Source organism: Acomys minous (assembly GCF_964271855.1).
Source record: "Acomys minous genome assembly, chromosome: 10".
Taxonomy (NCBI): domain Eukaryota; kingdom Metazoa; phylum Chordata; class Mammalia; order Rodentia; family Muridae; genus Acomys; species Acomys minous.
The window spans coordinates 78,528,162-78,549,970 of record NC_140491.1 but is presented as its reverse complement, the minus strand read 5'-3'; the positions used below and the strand labels follow the sequence as shown (position 1 = coordinate 78,549,970).

The 21,809-nt window shown below is 36.5% G+C and overlaps 1 protein-coding gene across 5 annotated transcripts in view; it reads left to right on the top strand.

Moving 5' to 3' along the window:
* The window catches only part of LRP1B (LDL receptor related protein 1B), a 1,938,012-nt gene that overhangs the window by 1,227,890 nt on the left and 688,313 nt on the right, over positions 1–21,809 (top strand). The window lies entirely within an intron of this gene.

Below are 21,809 nucleotides of genomic sequence, written 5' to 3'. Positions count from 1 at the left end.
ACCCCATTTTTCACACCCCATTTTTTAATTGGGATATTGGGCTTGGTGGTATTTAATTTCTTGAGTTCTTTGTATATTTTGGATATTAGCCCTTTGTCACATGTAGTGTTGGTGATGATATTCTCCCAGTCTGTAGTCTGTTGTTTTGTTCTGTTATCTATTTCCTTTGCCATGAAGAAGATTTTTCCAGTTTCATGGGGTCCCATTTATTAATGGTTGATCTTAGAGCCTGAGCTGTTAGTGCTCTTTTCAGGAAATTGTCTCCTATGGCATCGAGTTCAAGGCTCTTCTCCTCTTTTTCTTCTAACAGATTTAGTGTGTCTCATTTTATGTTGAGGTCTTTAATCTATTTGGACTTTAGTTTTATGCATGGTGATAAATATGGATCTATTTGCATTTTTCTACAATTGGCCACCCACTTAGACCAGCACCATTTGTTAAAGATGCTATCTTTTTTCCATTATATGTACTTGACTCTTTCTAAAAAAACCAAGTGCCCATAGGAATGTGGGTTTATTTCTGGGTCTTCTACTTGATTCCTTTAATCAAACAGCTTACTTCAATACCAGTACTATAGTACTTTTAGTACTGTTTCTCTATAAGGCAGCTTGATATCCAGTATGGAGATTCCTCTTTAAGATCTTTTATTGTACAGGATTGTTTTAGCTATTCAGGGTTTTATGCTTCTCCATATGAAGCTGAGAATTGATCTTTCAAAGTCTATAAATAACTGTGTTAGAATTTTGAGGTGAATTACATTTAATCTGTAAATTGCTTTTGGTAAGGTGGCCATTTTAATTACGTTGATCCTCCTGATGCATGAACATGGGAGATGGTTCCATCTTCTGATATCGTCTTCAAGTTATTTTCTTAAAGACTTGAAGTTTTTTTCATATAAGTCTTTCATTTGATTGGTTAGAGTTACTTCAAGATATTTTATATTATTTATGGTTATTGTGAAGGGTGTAGTTTCCCTAATTCCCTTTTCAGCCCATTTGCCATTTGTGTACAGCAGGGCTACTGATTTTTTTTAGTTTATTTTGTATCCAGCCATTTTGGTGAAGGTGTTTATCATATGCAGGGTTCCTTGGTTGATTTTTTTATGGTCACTTATGTATACTATCATGTCATCTGCAAATAGTGAAAGTTTGAGTACTTCCTTTCCTATTTGTATCCCCTTGATCTCCTTTAATTGTCTTATTGCTCTAGCTAGGACTTTAAGTACTATATTGAAGAGATATGACCTGAGAGAGTAAACAGCCTTGTCTTATCTCTGGTTTAAGTGGAATTAATTTCAGTTAAAATTCATTTAGCTTGATGTTGGCCATGTGCTTGCTGTATATTATCTTTATTATTTTGAGGTATGTGCCTTGTATCCCTGTTCGCTCTAAGACATTAACCAAGAATGAGTGTTGGATTTTGTCAAATGCTTTTCTGGCATCTAAGGAAATGATCATGTGGGGTTTTTTTCTTTCAGTTTGTCTATATGGTGGATTACAGTGATAGATTTCTGTATATTGAACTAGTTCTGCTTGCCTGGAATGAAGCCAACTGGTCATGGTGTATGATATTTTTGATGTGTTCTTGCATTCGGATTGCAAGCATTTTATTGAGTATTTTTGAGTCAATGTTCATAAGAGAAATTGGTCTGAAATTCTCTTTCTTTGTGGAGTCTTTCTGTGGTTTAGGTATCAAGGTAACTGTGGCCTCATAGAATGAGTTTGACAATGTTCCTTCTGTTTCTGTTTTGTAGAATAGTTTAAAGAGAATTGGTATTAGCTCTTATTTTAAGATTTGGTAGAATTCTGTGCTGAATCCATTTGGTCCTGGGATTTTTTTGGTTGGGAGACATTTGATGACAGTGTCAATCTCCTTAGAAGATATAGGACTATTTAATTTGTTTACCTGATCTTGATCCAATTTTTATAGTTGATATCTATCAAGAAAATTGTCAATTCCATTTATTTTTTTTTCAAATTTTGTGGCATATAGGCTTTTGAAGTATGACCTAATGATTTTTTGGATTTCCTCATTATCTGTTGTTATCTCTCTTTTTTCATTTCTGATTTTGTTGATTTGAATACTCTCCCACTGCCCTTTTAGTTAGTTTGTCTAAAGGTTTTCTATCTTGTTGATTTTATCAAGTAACCAGCTCTTGGTTTTGTTGATACTTTGAGTTGTTCACTTTGTGACTAATTTATTGATTTCAAGCCTGAGTTTGATGATTTACTGTTGTCTACTCCTCTTTGGTGAGTCTGCTTATTTTTGTGCTAGAACCTTCCAGTGTGCTTAAGTTGCTAGTATGGGATCTCTCTAGTTTCTTTATAAAGACACTTAGTGCTATGAACTTTCCTCTTAGCACTGCTTTCATTGTGTCCCACAAGTGTGGGTATGTTGTGCCTTCAAATTCATTGAATTCTAGCAATGTTTTTATTTCTTGTTTTTATTTTGTTCCCTGCCCAGATATCATTGAATAGGGAGCTGTTCAGTTTCCATGAGTTTGTAGGCTTTCTGTTGTTTCTGATGTTATTGAGTTCCAGCTTTAATCCATGGTGGTCTGATAAGATGCAAGGGATTATTTCAATCTTTTTGTATCTCTTGAGGTTTGCTTTGTGTACAAGTATAAGGTCAGTTTTGGAGAAGGTTCCATGAGGTACTAAGAAGAAGGTGAATTCTTTTGTGTTTGTGTGAAAAGTTATGTATATATTAGGTACATTTGATTCATGATGTCTATTACTTTTGTTGTTTCTCCATTTAGTTTCTGCTGAGGTGATCTATCATTGGTGAAGAGTGGGGTGATGAAGTCTCCCACAATTAATGTGTTGGGTTTGATGTATGATTTAAGCTTTAGTAGTGTTTCTTTAATGAATGTGGGTACTCCTGTATTTGGGACACAGATGTTAAGAATTGAGACATCTTTTTGGAATATTTTTCCCTTCATTAGGATGAAATGTTTCTCTGCATCTCTTTTGATTAGTTTTGGTTAAAAGTATTTTATTAGATACTAGCTTGGCTACTCCATATTGTTTCTTGGGTTTGTTTGTTTGGAATAACTTTTTCGAACCCTTTATTCTAAGGTAATGGTTATCTTTATTGCTTAGGTGTGTTTCTTGTTTGCAAAAGAATTATGGGTTCTTTTTACACATGCATTCCATTAGTCTGTGTTTCTTCACTGGGTAGTTGTCGATTGGTGTTGAGAGATATTAGTGACCACTGGTTATTGGTTCCCATTATTTTGATGTTAATTGTGGTAGAGAGCATGTGTGTAAGAGAGAGCTTGGAAATAGCCTAAGTGTCCCTCAATAGAAGAATGGATAAAGAAACTGTGGTACATATACACTATGGAATACTACTCAGCTATTAAAAACAAGGAATTCCCGAAATTTGTGGATAAATGGATTGAGCTAGAAATGATCATAATGAGTGAGTTAACCCAGAAGCAGAAAGACTTAAATGGTATATACTCACTTATATCTGCATATTAGCCCAAGGGGCATGTCCCCCGAAAGCCTTCACTTACCAGGAAACTGAGACAGAGGGGAGGACATTCTATTGGCACTCTAGATGAGAGAAGCATGGGAGAATGGCAAAGTAGAAGGATCCAGAGGGTCCTAGAAGCCTACAAGTAGAACATTATGATAGGCAGATTTGGGCACAAGGGTCCCACTCAAACTAAGGCACCAGCCAAGGACAATACAGGCGGTAAACCTTAAACCCCTATCCAGATCTACACAATGGACAGAACACTCTCCACAGTAGAGTGGAGAGTGGGATATGACTTTCTCACATACTCTGGTGCCTCACCTTTGACCATGTCCCCTGGAGGGGGAGACCTGGTGGCACTCAGAGGAAGGACAGCAGGTTACCAAGAGGAGACTTGATACCCTATGAGCATATACAGGGGGAGGTAATCCCCCTCAGGAACAGTCATAGGGGAGGGGAATAAGGGAAAAATGGGAGGGAGGGAAGAATGGGAGGATACAAGGGATGGGATAACCATTGAGATGTAACAAGAATAAATTAATAAAGGAAAAAAAAGTTAGAGCTTCTTCCTTTTGTTTTTGTAGATGTGGGGTTTATTTCATTTGTTTTCCTATATAAAGTTACCATCATTATGTTGGAGTTTTCCTTCTAGTATCTTCTGTAAAGCTGGATTTTTGATTAGGTACTGTTTGAACTTGGATTTTTCATGGAATACATTGTTTTCTCCTTCTATGGTGATAGAAAGTGTTGAAGGATATAGTAGTCTTGTTTGACATTTGTGGTCTCTTAGAGTCTACATGATATCTGTCTAGCCTCTGCTGGATTTCATAGCCTCCATTGAGAAGTCAGTTGTAATTCTGGTAGGTTTGCCTTTACATGTTATTTGTCCTTTTTCTCTTGCAGCTTTTAATATTCTTACTTTGTTTTGTACACTTAGTGTTTTGATTATTATGTGGTAGGAGTATTTACTTTTCTAGTTGAGTCTATTTGAAGTTCTATAGGACACACACACACACACACACACACACACACACACATAAACACACACACACACACACACACACACACACACACACACACACACACACACACACACAGAGTTCTTTCTTTAAGTTGGGGAAATTTTCTTCCATGATTTTGTTGAAAACATTTCCTGGGTCTTGAAATAGGACTCCTCTTTTTCTTCTATCCCCATGATTCTTATGTGTGCTCTTTTCATAGTGCCCCAGATTTGTTGGATATTCTGTGTCAGGAGCTTCTTAGATTTAAAGTTTTCTTTGACTACTGTATCCATTTCTTCACTCACATATTCTATCCCTGATACTCTTTTTTTGATCTCTTGAATTTTGCTGTTAATGCTTGTGTCTATAGATTCTGTACTCTTCCCTGTGTTTTCCAATTCCAAGATAATCTCAGATTGTGTTTTCTTTATAGCTTCTATCTCCATTTTTAGATATTGAAACTTTTGTTTATACCCGTCTCCTGTTTTACTGTAGTTTCCTGTCTTTTGCTAATTTCTTTACACAATTTGTTCAATTCTTTCCTCTCTTTCTTTGCATATTCCTGTTCTGGTTTGAGGGATTTATTTTCCTCCTTTACGACCTCTATCATTTTCATAACCTCAGATTTAAAATCCTTCTCTTGTACTCACTCTGATAATATCTCCATGGCTTGTTGAAGTAGTGGGACTGCTGATTTCAAATGGACCTAGGGGTTGTTACTTGTGTTCTTAAGCTGACCTCTTTCCATTGTGATGTCTCTGGTTGGAGCCTGTGTTTGTTGGCTGCTAGAATACCCAGAGTTTTCCGGCTGTCCTGTGGTCAAATCTACTTGTGATCTAGTCTGTGGTGTCTTCTTGGAGCTAGAGCCCATAGATGCTGGCATTATGGGGAGCAAAGGTTCTTTCTGATCCCTGGGAATTCAGATGCTGCCCACCACCCAGGCAAGTGTGTGTACATACCCAGGAACCCAGGTGGCTGTTTGGCCTGCCAAAGTGTTTGGTGGGTTTTCAAGGTGGCTTTTGGTCAGATCCACTTGTGTTCTAGTCTGTGGTGTCTGCTTGGGGCTACGACCCACAAACACTGGCGTTTTTGGAAGCAAAGGCGCTTTTTACACCCTGGGAATTCAGATACTGCCTGCCTTACCGTTCTCAGGAGCTCGGTGGCTGCTTGCCATCCAGATGTATGACATTAGACTTCAGACCCATGGAGACCCTGGTCCTTTCTGTGTTCTACAAAAGGAGCCCACTCACTTGTGTGCCACCAGTGCTGTTGTTTTATGGGTCTCAGAGAACATTGCTGAATGTTCACTGCTGTCCTGTTGCTCAAACAAGGTGTGTGTTTGGCAAGATCATCTTGGATCTCCCAATTATCATATTTATATAACCTTCACCTCTTCATGTGGCTGGAGAAAAGTGGGGAATCCTTTAGAGTAATGGAGACTACCCACTCTCTAATATGAACAACTTTGAGAAATAAAGTGCTGAACAATTCAAATGCCACCAGAGCCACCAGGTTCCCATCCAGTGTTTCCTGGGTTTTTGTCTCATAAATTCACAAAATTCATGGGTCCTGGATGGCAAGAATGAGTTTGGGAGAGAGATGAAGCCACAGCAAAGAGAGCTCATGTGCAGCAGGGCAGGATCCAGTAAACTGGTAACCAGGATGCTACAGGTCAACTGATATTTTAATGTACCATGGCAACAGCTGGGGTGACACATGGGGGAGCAGGTTTGTTAGTTCACTTTACAACTTGAGTACCATTCTCCTATACAATGTACAGGTAGGGATGAAATAAATAGTGACAAATGAAGAGGAAGCTAAAGCAGGAAGTAGAGCTCTCTGGAATTCCTGGCTTGAGGCCAGAACAAAACGATGTATGTGACTAGTTCCTAGTTCTTGCTCTCATCATGTGAATTCATATTTATTCCCATTTTTAAATTGTAGTAAGAAAATTGGCAGTTTTTCTATTTTTCCCCTATATATTTTATTATATTTTGTTTTTACATATACATTTATATTATTATACATAAATAAAATAAACTACATACAGAAGGAAGAACCTGTAAGCAATCAGGAGTTATATAAAGATTACATTCACAGTGACTTGGCTATTTGTATTTGGCAAACATGAAAAAAATATTTTTCCTGTCTTGATGAGTCTGAAATTCAGAATGAAAGTCAATATCTATCATATCTCATCTCTATTAACATAAAACATCTATGTAGACCTACTCCTAAATAACTAAGCTTAATTGTGGAACTAAACTATCTGATCTTCAACTCTATCAGAGCCTTGAGAAGGAATAAAACTTAATTATCTGAGTGAACTGGAAGTGTAAGTTAGCTACTTTGTAAATGAAAACATAGCAGGGACCATTTATTGCCTAGAGACTCACCCAAAACTCTTTGTAACATTGGAGCATCATCTTCAGCCTTCTGGCACAATATATCTGACAGCTATATTGTGAGGCAGGAACTATTGAGGACTTGTTTACCTTGTCTTGGCAGTGTTTGGCCGTCAACTCTGCCTGCATCTAAGCTTGCCCATTTTTAAGCAGAATTCCGTCTGTGGCAGAAACGAGGACATTTTGTCCAGTGGCTTGTTTGCCACATTTGAAGCCATCTTCTCCATCTTTTGTTATTTGTAAAATTATTGCCAATATACAAAGATTTAAAAAAATAGGTTTTTTGGTTAGGCAGCTAGTATCAATAAGAAGATCGACTTGTGCTAGCTAGGAGCCTTGGTTTTCCTTTTGTCTTTTTAACTTTTCTTTTTTATTCCAATCTGACAATAAATATTATTGTTAAAATTACAAAAGCAAAAGAAATTGAGAGGCTCTTTTTACCTGATTATCCTGGAGATATGTGCTTCATACTCTTAGGCTCCCTCTTTATCTTGTTTTATTTCCTCTGTGAGTTTCTACTTAGACAACACGCTCATGCTGAAATGGTGTTTCCAATCTCCACAACCTACAGGTTCAGCAGTCTTTATTGTCTGTCCTAAGACTTTAATACGTATTCAGGCTTGTGGAACACTTCCCCAAGAGCTATTATTGACTCCCCTCCCTCCAGGTGCTTCTTACACAAGCGTGTAAGAAATGACCCAGCCAAGAATGCCCTTGAATCAGCTGCTGGGGAGCATCGCAGAGGTTAGACGTACTTGTCTGTGGAAGAAAAGACTTATATCCCCTGTCAGCTTTCAGTCCCTCCTGAAAGGAAGTCAGGGCAAGAGCTCAAGCAGGACCTAGATGCAGGAGCCGAGGCAGAAGCCTTGCAGGAGTACTGTTTACTGACTTGCTCCTCCTGATTGCTTAGTCTGCTTTCCTTGTTTTTGTTTTTTTTTTTTTAACTTTATAAGGACATTTTTATTTATTTATGATTTGATATAGTTACAAATGCTTTGGGAATTATTTTCATTTCTATATTTTATTACTGTTTCTCAGTCTCTAGAACTATCACATTTTCTTACTTATAAGTTATCAATATTATAAGACTTTTTAGCTGCCTAAAACCACTAAAAAATACTCTATTTTCTATAACTAACTACTCTATACTGAACTCTGAAAGCTTGATGAATACTCCAACAAAGTTATTATCAGTGCCCAAATATTTTAGTATAAAATCTTAAGTGTTGATAAGACTTTCTTCTTCACACAGTACACAAATTTCCAGGGGAAAAAAAATTGACACTGAGGAATATTGTCCTGAGAGGATGATGATAAAAATCATTTGCATTTAGAACAAAACTTGTAGTTTCACAAAAAGTTCATCCACCCCCACTTAGGAAAATAAAACAATAACAATAACTATGATAAGAGAGTGAATTGCATGCAGCTCATATATATATTTGCTTTGGTCCTGATTAATTACTGTTGTGATATTAACTTCACTTTGTGAATCAAACAATAGTATTACACTTCTAGCACTAAAATGTTATAAAATGATTAGCAAATTAGAACAATGTACTCTTGTTTTATGGGCACTGTGGCGGTATGGAAGCCCAGCTGGGCTACAAGAATTGAAGTAAAGAGAACTGCAGTAAACTGTCAGCAGACTTTCATTCCTTACAAAAAGACATTGTAAGGCTTAGGAGGACTATTGCAAAACTTCACATTGCTTCCAGTAGAAGCTGAAGTAAACTTCAGATGACTTGCTTGTGGTACTGTGATAAAGTCCGTCTCAGTTTCATGAGGCTGATTGCGCTTTCAATACTTCTAGTGCCCTAACATTCCATCAGCGTGTGCAATAACCTTCTCACAACAGAAATTCCCATGACCTTCACTTAGAAGCTCTCTCTTCTTCCTTACTATTTGGCGACATCTCCCAAACTCAAAGCTGAACATGTCTTCAGATCATTACTTAAACTAGAGTTTTCACTCACTCTGATGTAAACTGATTGTGGTCCCTACCAATGCATTTGCTGAATGCCTTGGCTTATGACTTCAGGTTTCATTAATAAAAAATTGATTGAAACACCTTTAATGTTATAACAAGTTATTTGGGTCAATATGAATTCTAGTACCAAGGTCACTCATACATGGAATGAAACAAACAATGCCATTGCTTTTAAGACAATGACTGTGTTTTTCATTGACAAACACAATTATGAATGAAAATAGTCTGCTTTCTTGTTTGTTTGTTTGTTTGGTGTTGTAGGTTTCTTTGTTTGTTGACTGCTTGGTTGGTTTTTTGAGACAGGGTTTCTCTGTGTATCCTTGGTTGTCCTGGACTCACTTTGTAGAAAGGCTGGCTGGGAACTCACAAAGATCTACCTACCTCTGTCTCACAGAGTGCTGGGATTACAGGCATGCACCAATGTGCCTGGCTTCTTCTTGCTTTCTTAAACAACCCAGGATCATCTGTCCAGGAGTGGCATTGCCCATAATGCGCTGGTCCTTCCCATCAAGGGTCTTTATGATAGGAAGCTGGATGGAGGCATTCTCTCAATTAGGGTTCCTATCCCCAAATTTTATATTGTGTCAAATTAACAAAAACAACAGCAAAATAGCACATACAAATCTATAAATATTTCTTAAAATCTTAATTTTCTCAATATTAAATTAATTATTAAAACAAATAACCCCCCCCCCCAGACACACAAAAACATCGCAATGAAGACTTGTATTGATCCAGGAAGTTGCAGTTATTCTGTGGTGGTAATATCATACAAACTGGCTCTGTTCATTTTTGGGGTTCAACTGTACACACTGTGTTAGTAATTTCTGTCAATATGGTTTGTCATTGATGCAAAAATCTTTGTATTAAGTGGCCCTTAATATATTGCTTTTCTTCTAAGCAATATTTTTTTCATCCATTTATTAATTTTGTGCCTGTGTGGCAATGCGTGGAGGTCAAACTATGACTTCCAGGACTCTGTTTTCTCCTGCCATTAGGAAGTCATGACTCTCTTCCTTCTTTCCTTCCTTCCTTCCTTCCTTCCTTCCTTCCTTCCTTTCTTCATCTCTTTCTTTCATGAATCTCTCTATGGATCTGCTGTCAATATAGCCCCCAAGGCGATAGCCCTGGGTGGCGTAAACTCACTATGTCGACCAGACTTGAGTCAAACTCAAACACATCTCCCTGGCTTTGCTTCTCAGGTGCAGGGATTAAAGGTTTGGGCTACCACACTGCTTCCAAAACCAATACCTTTTAGTGGCCAGTTTGCCTTATAAGGGCTCCCACATGTAGTGCCTAGGTCCCTTTTGCATCAGCTGAGCAGCATCAATCCCTCATTCCCTTCAGTCATTAGAGATATTACCACATCTACCTCCAATGACAGCAAAGGTTCTTCCTGCCTCACGTACTCAGAGCATGGCCTCCAGATTTTGGGATCCTGTGTAACAGACAAGCTTTACAGATTTCACTCATTAGTTTGTGCTCATATTGTGGATAAAAATTCTTCAGAATTTAAGTATATCTTACAGCTGTGAAATTAAAGGCTTCCTCTCAGGGATGACTTTTTTTCATGCCCTGCAAGGCTTCAAGGGCTCATTTGAAGGTGAAAAAACACAGTTTCTGCCCTGAGAGTTTAGGAGAAAGACCTAAAGAAACCCCACTACATAGAAAATGCCAAGCTACCTAACGTGGTCAGTTGTGAACATAAAGGAAGTATTCACTCCACCTTATCCATGTCACTATTAGAATGGCAGCATCCTTAGCTCTTCAGCAAGTTTCCATGCTGCTACTTCTAATTTTTAGAATAAATTATAAAAATTTATAATAGGTTATAAAAATAGTTTAACTATTGTTGATTATATTCTAAAAATTATGTGTTTCTCTGGACTTTTTCTCACTATAATATATACTTAATCCAAAATTTTTTAACTTTTCAAATAAACTACAACATAGAGCATAATATATACATTTATAGCACAATATATATATTTATAGAAAGTCATAGTACATTGTCATACTAATGCAAGAAGAGGTTATATCTGGGTATTCCAAAACAGTAGTAATAAAACTCTCCTAATAAAATAAAGTGCATGCGACAGTGAACATTTCTAACACAGACTTTCAAGTGGCATGCCATTATGAAAGTTAATTAGCATAATATTAGTTAATGATCAGCTTCATAAATTTCTCTCAAAATACTTGTACATTGAATAATATGTATTAATCACTTAAGATTTCTTCTGTTCACCTAAACATGTTATTTATTCTGTTAATTGTGATGTGAAATAAAGTCTGTAATTATTCTTTCTTGACATCTATTGTCACTCTTTCACTATAAAATAATAGTTTGAAATTCCTTAATGAATATAAGCAATATAGATATTTTATTTAGTTTGTTATAAATTTCTCCTGATGGACAGGCAGGCACATGAATAGATCTACAAATGTATATTGACCTAGTTTGTTAATTTCACTCAACATTTTTATGTATTATTTATATTTTGCTATCCTAAGAATAACCTTGAAAAAAAGCTAATTTTTCTGAAATATTTTATGTTTTTATGTAAATAACAGCAGTAAAAAGAAATTAGTCTGAGAATCTCCTCCAACTAATCCATGGGAGCCTTCCTCTCTTCCCTTCAGGTCTCTCTCCTTTTCCTCCTGGTGCTCTTTCTTCTTCCCAGAATTCCTCTCTCCTAGCCCCACCTATCTCCTCTGCCCTGCCCAGGTGGGATGGCTTTTTATTAAACAAAAGGTGGGTCGAACAACAAACAGTAATTAACATCAAAATACATCAGACCATCCGCCAACAATCCCTTCTTGACCAAGCATGAAGACTCGAGATAGTATCCTAGCTCCTTTGGCCACACATACCTGTAACATCAGAGCTATGGACAGTGGAGACTTTCTCTCTCTCTCTCTCTCTCTCTCTCTCTCTCTCTCTCTCTCTCTCTCTCTCTCTCTCTCTCTCTCTCTCACACACACACACACACACACACACACACACACACACACACACACAAACATACAAACTAGTTGCTCCCATGAGAGGTGAACAGAAAATACGTTCATGTCCAACATCAAATGCTTTATGGAAACTGTCTGGCTAGTTAGCTAAAAGGCCTACTTATTCCTTTGCTCCCTGCTTCCGTTAGTAGGTTAATATCAGTGCTAATCATATTATCTAAGTCACTTTTAAATGACCCCATCAAGTCCTTGCCAGACTCTAGTGTTCCTGCTTAGTCAAGTGCTTCATTTCTTACCCCAGTAATTGGGAAGAAGAGCTGGGAAGATAACAGTACATTCCAACTCAGACGGGTCTACATAGTAGCTTCTAAACTACCATGGACTCAAGAGAAGCTCTACCTCAAAAAACATAGCAAACAAATAAATGGATGAATATATTGTGTGCCTAAGTCTGTCAAATAGTTCCCAATGCTCCATGTTCAATCCCCTTCACAATCTCTCTCCAAACTATATTTCCATAATCTTCTGTGTGACCTTATTGATGCAGCAGTGGTAATATGTGTCTTTCACTTCGTATGTCATTTGTCACAGCTTGAGTGTGGGGCAGGTTTGAAGCTCTCGTTGATGCTGTCTGTCTTTTTATAGTGAAATGTTACAAATAAGGGCAAGTTCTGTGTCTCGTATATATACACTAGTTGTTGTGAACACGCCATCAAGGCTGATGACAACCAGCACTACTTCCTTCCTGTGGCTGGGCCTTTGCAAATGTTACAAGTTTCCTCTCTCTTTATAAGATTTCAATAATGTGTTTGTACACGTTTCTGCATGTGGGTACCTGTGTGCCCAGAGGTGTTGGATTACCATGCAGCTGTTGTTGCAGGCAGGTGTGAGCCACCTGACATGATTCTGGAACCCAAACCCAGTTCCTCCGCAAGAGCACCCTGTGCTCTTAACCACTGAACTCCCATAGAAACATTTTATTAGTTTGCCAGCCTTAGTCATTCCAATGCATACTCTTGAGCTCTAATATACAGTGAGGTTTGAACAGTGTGAAGATCCATAATAGTTTGTTGGGAACTTGTATACTGTCTTCATATCTGATGAGAAACTTCTGTAGTTAGAACGGTAAAATTTGGACCTATAAAGTCCTCTAAAGATGAAGCTGAGGTCAAGAAGCATGATATTTACATAGCATATATAGGGCTCAGGATAATAGTCAACACAGCTCACATCAAATAGGAACAGAATATGCTTTATAATCATAACTGTGTCTGGGTCCGGTACTAGCACTTAAAGAAAGCACCTGTATTGTTAAGCTAAGAATGATCCTTTAGAAGTGTAATTCACTTCTACTTCTAAGTGCCTTACTTTCACTGTGTCACCATTCCCTCCAGACATGGGAGCACTGTTCCTGTTCCTTGGCTGGCTTTGAATTCAAAACTCTCCTGCCTTAGTCTCCCAGGTACATGGTATTTCAAGTATGTGCAATAATGCCTGGCTTGTTTGCTTTCCCTTTGTATGAAAAGAAAGGAAAATGACTGAATGGTGTAAGACCAGAATTCTCCAAAAAAAATCATGGAACACAGAACCAGAAGTTCCTTTCCACGTACAGGCTTCTAAAAGTTTCTATGTGCTCTAAAGTCCCTTAGCTCTAAAAGGCCCCAGCGTTCAAGTCATCAGCAATGAAACTGACAACAAAGCATGCTGGGTGATGGGTTTCTTCCATCTATACACACAACTACAATGAATTGTTGCTGTTAGGATTAGTATGAGAAAAAATGTGGTATAATGTTGGACAGCATATTAATTTTAAATGTCATTTAATTTCAAAAGGATATTGTCTCACATTAAAATTTTTAATTCGTGTTCTCTTGGTGAATGTGCTATTACACACACACACACACACACACACACACACACACACACACACACTCAGCATAGAAAAAAATTTCCAGAAAACATAACAAAATTAATTTATATGATAAAATTAATCCATTTATCTGCCGCATTTTATTGAATGTATTAATCTTTACTAAACTTCTTTCTTTAGTCATATCCTGGAGTGACAAATATGACTATATTGTTTGCTAGCTTTAGGGTTGAATTAGGCTTGAACTTGTTTTAATACCAATCATTTTTTCTGCCAAGAAGAGCTGCCACTTTAGACATGATCTAATTCTTTAGCTCTGAAAAACTTTTACTTCACTAAAATGTAAATTAATAAGAATAATGACAGTAGTAATGATAGTAATAGTAAGAACAGCAGACAAACAGGCCTTGTGGTTTCTTTTTTTAAAGTCCTAGGCTTTGTTGCATCAGTATTCAGTCACATGCAGACCTTGTCATCAACAAAGCTTTTGCTGACTGTCAGACAACTGATTCTTGTAGTTTTCAAGATTCTCAGAAAATGTATACAGTTTTACATGTTCATCTTCTATCCCATCCATCTACTGAGAAGCACAAATTTGTAAGTTGACTTCCCTCAAAACTCCTCCAACATAAATGTTGTCCAAGTTTCTCAAGGATATTGCTTGACGTCATTGTGGGCAAAATACTCTGAGCAGTTTCCATGCTACTGTCCTAATGCTTTCAACGCGCATTCTGTGTCAGGGTATTTCTTAGTTTTCCTGTGACATTTTGTTGGCCCCTTTACCTCTGTCCACCTTTCCATTTCCTTTGAGAAATGCAGTGAATTGCTTTCTAACAACTCACATCCCTTTACTGAGGGAGGTAGATTTCTTTCTTTTGATTTAATACTCTGAGTCTCTTGTAAGTGAAATCTGATTCATGAATTGGTTCTTGCTGTTCTTGCCTTTCTGCTGTGTTTTGTCTGTGAGCTGATTATCTTTCTCTCTGAATCTCATGACTCAATATGCTTAGATAGTAATTCAATATGACTTTTTAAATATTTCTATCTACCATGTATTTGTAACTTTTAGTCCTACCTCCATGATTAGTTCTTTCATTTCTTTTATTCTTTAGTATGTAGATATGGTGATTTCTTTAGATATTTCAGTTTTGTCGAGTAGTTCTAAAAGTTTATTCTTTGAGAATTTATTTCATGTATGCAATAAATATTATCATATCCAAGACCCCTTTATCTTCTTCCCAGTTTCTTCTTGCTTGTGTCTCCCTATACATTCCTCCCTCCCAACTTCAGGTATTATACTTTATTTTAATGTAACAGATTATAGCATTGTCTATCTATTTTGGGTACCTCCGCTTGAACCATTAATTTTTAACATGAAAAGAGAGGGGTGGAAACTTAGGGTTAATGATTTAGGTGTGAATGGAAATAGGGAGTGAGTTAAACATAACTAAGAATATATGAGAAAGCCTCACGGGAACCCAACAGAAAGCTAATTTTAAAGTATAATTTTAGCTGTGAACAGTGCCATATGACTGTAATCCCTGCACTCAGGGAGGCAGACGCAGGCGGATCTCTGTGAGTTCTAGGCTAGCCTGGTTTAAAAAGAGAGTCCAGGACAACCAAGGCTAAGGAGAGAAACCCTGTCTCAAAAAAAGAAAACAAAAGCAAAATAAAACAAAACAAACAAACAAATAAATAAATAGAATCCAATCCTTCAGTGTACTAGTGCATAATTTCACTCATTCTTCCAATTTGTAATCAAGAATATTTTAATTCTCAAATGTTTTCTTTTCATGCATGTCTTTATTTTTTAGTGTATCAATTTATTTTTGGCTTAATAATCTAAATAAATTTTACTTAAATATTTTATAATGATCCTTTGATTTCAATCTGTAATCTTCACAGACAGTGTTTAAATATCTGAAGATCTTATCAGACTAATACTGTTTCTGATTAAATCTGTTGAACTTCATTCGCCAAATTTTTTGTTACATATTTTACTGTTTTATAAAAGTTAATTTTGCAATATTAAAATATGAGAACATGTAATGTACAGATAGTATTTTTGTTTCTGTGTCTAGTGATATGTACCATGAGAACTCTGATATTTTTATTAAAAGCTTTAGATTAACTTTGACCTTATTTTTTCACATGGGATTTTTCCAAGTCTTAAAGTAGGGTTTGTGAAATTAATGAGATTGTTATAAAGTTTTAGGAGAGACCAGAAGTTCTTCATTCACAGTGATGATTTCTAAGCTGACATTGTTTCTGCTAGGTGGATCAATTAATTTACCGGAAATGTAGGGCGTACATTTTCAATACACTAGGTTTGTGCTGCAATCCACATCTTAAATGGAATTAAAGTACTGTATCCTAATCTATATTGAAATTAATATTTAAACTTACCCATTTATAAAGAAAATATATTTTTCTACATACAAGCACCAAGATAATGCATAGTTCACTCACTATTTTTTGAGCACCCTTTCCTTTTATCTTCCATTTTTTACACTTTTGGCAACAAATTAAAGTATTTACTATTTGTTTCTTTTGTGGCTGTTCTATTGCTACAGCAATTTAATATTTTTCATAACTTTTGTTAGTTGTATCCTTTACACACTTCCATAAATTTTCTTTTCTTTCTATGGCTCTGTCCACTGAATTTCCAAAAGCTTTCCCAAACTTATTTAACCTATCACATTTTGAAAAGAACCCTGCTGAAATTCTTTCTGTTTCTCCAAGTACTTGTGCACTTCCATTTTAGGGCTTCCTGAGATCTGAGTCTTGTGTGATCCAGAACATTCCAATGGCTCCTCCGTCCTGTTGATCTCCTTTAACATGAATACTTCATTCACATTACTTTTATGTCACTTTTTCTAGAACAAAGTTAAAACCACCTAACGTGATTTGTGATGTGTCTGTGTTTTGCCAGAACACAGATTGTCCTTGGCTTTTGATAGGGACATTCCAACAAATGTAGTATGACTTGAAAATACTGTCACCCTGAAGCACGTGTAATATGCTTGGCCTGCAGATCAACCACAGTGTGGAGTAGAGCACCTTAAATGCACCCAGGGATCATGTTAGCCTACAGCTGAACAAAATCATCTGAAGCTTACCTTCTAATGAACTCCTGCATATCTCATCTGACTTCTTAAATGCTTGGATCTGAAAAGCCCTCTGGCAGCCCAAGGGCAGTATCTGTTGCTGCTTCCCCGCCTGTCACTGCCCAGCAGTGTGTGGACTGTGAGGATACTTCTGAACCCTGCATAACACTGAAAAAAAAAATCCCAGTCAATGGTATCATCGCTACAGCCTATATGCTAACATTTACAGAGTATTTTTGAAGTCACAGTTTAATAGCTTTCCGAATATTTCCCAATTAGGTTTCCTGGGGCTGAGAAAAAAGTATGAGACCTTTGTATGCTGTGCCTCGGGTATTCATTCATTCATTCATTCATTCATTCATTCATTCATTCTCTATAATCTATTTCTATAACCTAGAGCTCTGTATGTAATAAAGTTCTAAGTAAAAATCTTTAATAAGTTCATTTTTGCAATATTTTCAATTTACTCTAAAAACTAATACTCTAGAGTCCAAGATGTTAAATAACTATACTAAGTCACTCATTAATTGCTCATAAGCCCAAGATCTCAATCCAGAACTATCTCTCTACAAAGCTTATAGTCTTTATGGAAAGGGTTACCACTATGCCCTGACCACAGCCTCCTACCTCCCCCATCTCCCACTAAAAAAAAAAAAAGGATAGAATGTAAAGGGAAAAGTAGAAAAGTATTAAGAAACATAAAATCTGTACTAACACTATAATGTCTCTATATCATTGGATCTTTTAAAATCTGACTTATGGAATATATCAAATTACTATATATTACAGAATATTTCAAAAGTCAATTATGTGGTAACTATGTTTACTCCAAATAGTTAAATCTGTGTACAGCTTTAAAATGCATCTACTATTGTATGTCTAGTAGAAAACCAACTTTCACATACATATTAACTATTGTGATTTTACTTACATCATTTATTTAATATACATTTAATAATACCAAATAGCATATTGTCCTATGAGTAAAAAGAGTCTATGCCTATGAAATATAAAGGCCATCCATGTAAAAGAATTGCTCTGCATCACTAAATCATGTTATAGACATGATAAATATACAATTAACCACAGCAATCTAATTAGAAAGACTACTGAGTTAACAAGGCTACTGTCAAAGTAAAGTAAAAGCAATAAAAGTAAGCAGTCTGTTCTACGTATCCTAATCCTTGGGAGCCAGAGCTAGTTGCAACATCTGATTAACCTTCCTCAGTAGATAGAGTCCAGCATGTGTAACTTTTAAAAGCATCTTTTCATTTTCCATATCAACAGCTCATTATGTGCATTACAGCAAGTAAAATACCACATTTCACATGAGAATGAAGTATGTAACCTTTGATCTTTCCCAAGTCTTCCTCTGCTGTAGCATTGTTAAATGTTCTTGCTAGTGGTCATGGCACTGTATGGAAAACTAAAGTGTCTTGGTGCCAGTCAAAGTCATTCTGAATTCCCTTGCTCCTTGCTGCACGTGGGCAGTGTCCTTGGGTGACCTGTGTCGTCTCCTTCTCATTAGGGTTTAGGAATGAGAAGTTCAGCCCTTCAGTTGCCGTGTATTAAGTTAACATTAAAAGCAGAATGATTGTAGTTTCCTTAAGGCATCACCTCTCTAGACCTGGATCCCTATGAAATACCTAATCATATAATTTCATATGAGTGTCTGTATGCTCCCACACACTTGGCAATACAAGTCAGCTCCATCACTTAGTCTATGGGCTACGTGGGTTTGAGACTTCAACAAAAATTACTTAGCTAGATTCTTATAGAGGAAAAGAAAGAAGGAGATAAAGGTAAAAGGCACAAAAGAAAAAAAAGTGTCTGAAAGTGGTTTGCTTGGGAACCGTTCTCTTAAGCTGGACCCACTAGGCAAGTAGAACCTCCTTGAAAGAGAAAGTTACAGCCACTTACATAATACCAATCATATAACATGCTAATACATCTTTAGGAAGCAATATAATAATACATTGAGCAATCTCTCTGCAACAATCAACTTTTAGGAGCCCATTGATCCAACTTACATGTTTTACGTAGTAAAAGTAATCGCCGAGATAAAATATAGTTTTCTTTTCCCCACTGTAGTTGTAACAGAACAAAATGTGTCTCATCTCGGCTTTTAGTTTTTGTCTTTTGTGCAATTAATCATTACATGTTTCCAAATGTCCTACAATTTTCACTGAAAGATTTAAAGTGAAAGTATATTTATATGAAGTCAAGAAAGTCGTGTTTACTCAATTTGTCAAAAATAAAAATTCTGGCAGTACTTTAAGGGGGCACAATAGAAAAAAAGAACGAGAATATTTAGATAATAGATGTCAAGTTTTAAACTTATACTAACATGGAGGAGATAAAACTCTTAACGTCAAGAGGCTTCGGCTGTGATTCATGGTTTAGGGTGAGATGTGCACTGTAAACAGACATCATTGCTGCATATGTTGGGTGCTAGTGGTAGGATAGTAAACTAGTAGTATGTATCTTTTTACCCTGAACCAAATGAAAGCCTCTGAATTTTACTTATTCCTCCTAAAGTGCACTGCACATTTGACACAATCATCAAGCAAAAGTTATAATAATTTGAACATTTAACGTTGTGTTCCTCTACTTATCTGAAGCTAGACACTACTTCCTGCAATGCAGGAATGACCCTGGCATTTGATCAGGTGTCAGTTCTACATTTTACTATCTAATAGCCTTCAGGATGCTGTATTTACATAAAGTCAAGAAAGGCACATTTATTATACTTAATTGTTTTTCAGACATAAAAATGTATGACAGTATTTGAACCCAACACATAAATCTAGAATATCTAGATACTCGTTTCAGATGGTAAACTAACATTAATATTAAAGTTGGAAAAAGAAACACACTGCAGTCACAGCACTGAGGAGGCTGGGGCTGAGGAATCCTCAGTCTGAGTCCACGATGACACAATATGCATTTTCTGTATAGACTGAAGCTGGGTTTGATTTTAGATTTATTTATTTCTCTCTCTCTCTCTCTCTCTCTCTCTCTCTCTCTCTCTCTCTCTCTCTCTCTCTCTCCACCTTGCCCTCTTCCCCTTCCTCTCCCTCCCTTCTTCCTCTTTTATGGGTACTTTTGTGGTCACAAATGTGCAGTATGTGTATATCTGTTTGTTTAGACTACAAGTTAACATTAGTTTTTATTTGTTTATTTGAGACAGCCTTCCCACAGTCCTGGAGTTGAACACCTAGACTGGGTCATCTCGCCAGCATGGCTCAGGAATCTTCTTTCTTACCTTAGCCTCAATGCTGGGATGACTAGCATTTCTCCATGTTAGGTTTTCCATGTGTGAAACCCAAGGAACATCTAGTCTCTGCCCTACCCAATGCTGGACTTATCATTGTGGCCAAAATAATTGGGAACCAAATACTAAAATAATGTAAATATTTAAAAAACTCAAGTCTGATAAGATCCATGAATATATTCATTTGCATAATGAAACAATTTATAATATAAAGAAAATAATATAACTTTATTATAATGTAAAATATTTACTTCGGTAGATTTTGGTTGAAAATTGAGCGTTTTGTAGAAAATTAATAATCATATATTTTAGAAACAAGAATGACCATATGGTTTGAGGAAGAGAATTCCAATATTGTAAGACATTGGTGATCATGGGACACCTGAGACTTTTCTTAGCCATAGATATCTCATGGCCAAAATGATTGGATACCATCAGTGTTTCTTGTCATTTAAAGTTGATAAATAAAGGAAGTTTAGTGAGTTTGTTGGTTTTTATAATTTTTTATTCAAACAAACTAGTTCTCAAAATTCCAAACTCAAAATCACCGCTAGGTAGGCAAGTAACTAACCATCAAAGCCAGTGGATCTGGACCCAGGTGCAGAGTGGATGTGGGGGAGTAGGAGAGATGGGTAACCAACCAAGGACAATACATGCAGTAAACCTAGACCCCTTGTTCAGATCTAGCCAATGGACACTTCATTCTCTAAGGTTGTGGGAACAGCGGGGACTGCCTCTAACACAAACCCTGGTACCTCCAACTTGATCACTTTCCCTTGGTGGGGAGGCCCTATGGCATACAAAGGAAGGGGAAGCAGGCTATCTGTATGAGACCTAATAGGCTGTGATCATATGGTGGGGGAGGAGGTCCCTCATGTCAGAAGTCTAGAGGAGGGCAATATGGGGAAAGAGGAAGGGAAGGTGGTAACAGGAAGGTGCAAGGAAGGGGATAATATTCAGGATGTAATCTGAATAAATTGTAATTAATTAAAATTTTAAAAATTCCACAGAATGTAATCTGATAACAATGGTGCTTTTCTTGTCAAATAATCTAAGATTCTAAATAAACTGTTTTAAAGAGAAGATACTGATTATGATTACACTCATATTTTCTTGAGATAAAAAGCTAATTCTAAAAATTTCAAACATCTTTAGGTGAATCATTTCTACCATCTACAAACGGGGTGGTACCATTTTCCCTACAAAACTCTTAATTCACATTTTTGTCTGGACTCTTTAGGACATTAAATTTTTTCCAATTACTATTTAAAAATTTTTCCACTATTAAAGTTCTTATTATGTTAGTACTGGATTTATTAGAATGTTAAAATGGCTAATTGTATTTTCTGTGATGAATATTTGTCTTTATCATCATCAGCAGCAGGCTCACCATCATTATTATTATTTAAGGGAGAGGAGAGAAGAACTTTTAATATAATTACTTTAGTTTTGTTTAGTTTAGTTGATTTAGTTTCATTTTAAAAATCTAAATTATTTTTTCAGGCTTTATGCTCACTTTTTTATACTTGAATTCTTAGTGTCAAATTATTTGTAAACATATGGCTGCAACTAAACAGACTGTAACAGTAGATTTCTTTATTTCACTTTACAATGTTGGCATCCCTCAGAGCCAGTGATGTCCTCGATGATCCTGTTTGGCTCTGAGAATTCAGTAATGTCCTACAGTTCAGTGCACAGAAGCAATATTTTGG